The sequence below is a fragment of the Drosophila montana genome, unplaced genomic scaffold, assembly GCF_035044405.1.
Source record: "Drosophila montana isolate Dmon_TW-CO22-7 unplaced genomic scaffold, ASM3504440v1 contig_861_1, whole genome shotgun sequence".
In the NCBI taxonomy this organism is placed as follows: domain Eukaryota; kingdom Metazoa; phylum Arthropoda; class Insecta; order Diptera; family Drosophilidae; genus Drosophila; species Drosophila montana.
Window position 1 is genome coordinate 12,215 of NW_026999151.1, and position 3,974 is coordinate 16,188.

The window sequence follows — 3,974 nt, forward strand, 5'->3', positions numbered from 1 at the left end:
ATTTAAAAAGAAAAAGAAAATTAATATAAGCAAATACGATAATTCCAGATCAAATGGCCAAGAAAGCCCAACTTAAACTGACAGCATATTTAATGCTATTCCTAATAAGCACTTTCGTCCGAGAAGCCCAACTCCAAAGCATAGAAATCAACCCGACCCAAGCCAAAAATGGCTACTTAATCTTTAAGACAGGAGTAATACACCTACCCGTAAACTACGAATACCATTATCTGTCCGTTAATATAACTAAAACAGAACAAACTTATAACAAATTAATCAAACAAACCGAAGAATTCGAAACATATTCACAAATAAAATACTTAAAAGAAAAATTAGAAAGAGAAATGAACGGCATAAGAATAGCAAAACGCAGCAAACGCGGTCTTGCTAACTTTATGGGTACAATTTATAAATATCTATTCGGCACATTAGATCAACAAGATAAAGAAGAATTAGAATCTAAAATGAATAATATAGCAGAAAACAGCGTACAAGCAAACGAACTAAATCAAGTAATAGAAGCAGTCAATACAGGCATAGAAACTATAAATTATTTAAATCAAGCAGACGAGGAAAACCAAAGGCTAGCACTCCTCATATTCAACCTCCAAGAATTCACCGAATACATAGAAGACATAGAGTTAGGTATGCAACTAACTAGACTGGGAATTTTCAACCCGAAATTATTAAAACATGACACTTTACAGCATGTCAATTCAGAAAAAATATTAAATATCAAAACCTCAACTTGGTTAAAGACAGACACCAACGAAATTTTAATCATTTCACATATTCCACGAGAAATAATCAGAACACCAATTTTCGAAATATTGCCTTATCCAGATAATGAATAACAACATACTAACAGAAATTATCCATGACAAGTACTTCATACAAAACAAACAAGCCTACACGGCAAACACCAAAGAATTAATTACAAACAAATGCATAACAGGAATTTTGAATCAAGCCACAACCGAATGTAGCTACACAAAAACAAGAAAGAATTTTGAAATCAATTACATCGAGCCTAACATGCTCATTACTTGGAACCTACCCAAAACACTTTTAAAACAAGATTGCAACAATAGAGAAATAATAGTAGAAGGTAACAACCTTATAAAAGCGTCAAACTGTTCAATCCAATTAGACGAAATAATAATCACAAGCACACTATTAGATTATACACAAACGATTTATGTAAGTAATAATGTAACCAAATTAGAACCACTGTCATACATTCAAGCCAAAGAAATCGTAAAAGACCAAACAAAAATGCACAATACCTTCCAAATTGTAACGTTAACAACACTTTGCATAATCATAAGCGCTATAATATTGTATATTATCTATAAGTTCAAAGCATTACCCCAAAGAATAATTGTCAAATACAAGAAACAAAAAGAAGAACCACAAGTAAAAGAACCAATTAATATACAACCACATGAAAATATCATAAGTAATAGCAACTTAAACGAAACTATTGTAACTAGCAATAATCCAACTTTATACCCAAAAATGTCCGCCTGAGGACAGGCTAATTTCTTAGGGATGGGGAAGTGACATATGTACCACACCCACAACATATACTATAAGCACACACACACATAACATATGTCCACAGCACCTAATGCATACCCCTTATACATAAGCCCTAGCAACTAAGCGCACCAAATATGTAACACGAGACACCCCAATTTGTAACAATAAACCTAGAGCCCCAAAAATCATAAATTCTTGGTGAAAATAACAATTCTGGCGTGGGACCGATCATAAAATCGAAAACCATTAGACATAAACATCCGCCACAATCGTTATTCCCACCAAATGCCCAAATTGCCAACGCAGCTCAAATTCAGGCTCTTAGAATATTCCAGAAACTCATTAAAGAGAATGAGAGCATTGTTTAAAGAGAGCGAGCTCATGATCTTGAGCCCTCAGCCGAGGTTTGCTAAGCGTTGACAAGACTTTAATAATTGAGTTCTACTGACGACTTCGACCCGTCAAGTTGCATCGTGCACAACTGTAAAATTCCAATAAGTCGCGCCTACTGTTAATAAAGGTATTTTTTTCAAGTCACGCGTAGTAACTTGTACGCATGCATGCGTATATCTTGAGTTAAACTATCGGATAGAGCGAGAATAATTTGCAACAAAAAAAAAAAACGCAGCAAGTTAATACACAAATGCGAGCATATCAGGTCATCGCAATATTGTAAGACGATTGAATTGACCATTGCATAAATGATTTCTGTCCGCCATTAGGCAAGATCACTGCAGCGAGCAAGGTCTTAGCCTCGCTTCAGCACATTTATGACAACGAGGCGTTGCATCTTGCAGGAACCTTGTCTTAACAAAAAAAAAAAAACGAATGATAAACAAAAAGAAACACCAAATTAAATTTGAAACAGTTTGAAACGTTAAAATTTTCCTTTTTCTTTCTCACATCACACTCGATTGCTAAAGAATAAGATATTCAATATATTGCACACAAACAACAGAAACTTATATTATATTTTTTACAGACACCACTAAACTTCAATCTCACTACAAGGAAGATCAACACCAAACAAACAAAAGAAACTTAAGGCAAAACTGGCTAACACTCACATATATAAATTAAGATACACTATATAACACAACACTATACACATAATATAAGCAACATACATATAGTCTTGTGAATTTGTACAACAACAGAATTTTGAACCACTGTTATTTATAAGCAGCAATTGCATGGTATAACCCACTGTGTGTTTACAAATTGAATAATCATACCAATAGCATGCATTCTGCAGCCGAATTCAAATAATGCTAACAGAAGCGAAAATCATAAGAGCAGAATGCCTTCTGCAGCCAAGCTCAAATATTGTCTACAATCATTTATAAACAAAAACTGACCAACAGAAAGGCGCTAGCATAAACAAGCTGCAGCTGCTGTCCCTTTGCAAAAAGTCACGTACTCCAATTATTATTTAGCTTTAAATATAGCGTAAGCCAATTTTTGTACTTCAGTCTTAATCCAGATATTCAACATAATAAACTGATACAAATTCACTCTCGTGAAATAAAGTCTTTTTATTCAAACTTATAACTACGTTATTGGCGCAGCCGGTAGAATAGCGTAACATTTTGTGAAACGAAATAAATTAAAGATCGTGAGTGATACGATCAATTAAAGAGATGCTTATCCATACAACTGGTGTCTTCTCTGATCAGCAAGTGTAATTGTGTACAGTATTGCAACTAAATCGAACATATTTCCATTCCAAAATTCGCTATCTGCAAAAGTGTCTGACGTGTCTGAACAATTCAAGTAACGTATAAATCCAATTCGGTCGTTGCAACACAAAGTGAATTTCGTGACACAAACTAAATACCTAAAACTATTAAAAAATGGACCAACCAGAAGGTTCTCATGTTTCTGCACTTCCAGCAATGAATAATTAAACGACCAAAATTTTAACCAATTAACCTCAACAAATACGGAACGTGTCAGCCTTTGAGGAAGACCCTATAACCCTGGGTCCATTTATTAGAAGGATGGATTACCTGCTTCACCTGAGCTCCAGATATCCGGAGATGCCGAGAAGGTACCTAGAATGCTGCAAATCAACAACTGGTCCCAACTCAGGAGAGCTTTAATCTCAGAATACAAGATGCAAACACCAGTGGAAGAGCTACTGCGAAGATTATATAATACCAATTATCAAGGTGATTTACGAAAATTTTGAAGAGAGGTAGAGGCTAAGATAATAATTATAGCTCACAAATTACAATTAGAAGGGAATTTAGATAATTCCAGATTGTATAAGTTATCACCAGAACGGCACGAGGCGTGGAGTCAGCGATCTGCCCATGCCGCTGCCGGAACGCCGCGGCTTCATTATAACTTAAGATATCATTGTAAAATCAGTTCTTTCATACCCACGAAACAATCCAGACGGATTGCCGAATAAACAATAATAACCAAAC

At 35.0% G+C, this 3,974-nt stretch overlaps 1 long non-coding RNA gene across 1 annotated transcript; it reads left to right on the forward strand.

Annotated features, from left to right (window-relative positions):
* The first annotated feature begins 807 nt into the window (after positions 1-807).
* Positions 808-3,071, forward strand: LOC135440146 (uncharacterized). The gene is made up of 2 exons (XR_010438257.1): positions 808-2,062; positions 2,525-3,071. It is a non-coding gene; the product is annotated as an uncharacterized LOC135440146 (long non-coding RNA).
* The last annotated feature ends 903 nt before the right edge of the window (positions 3,072-3,974 follow it).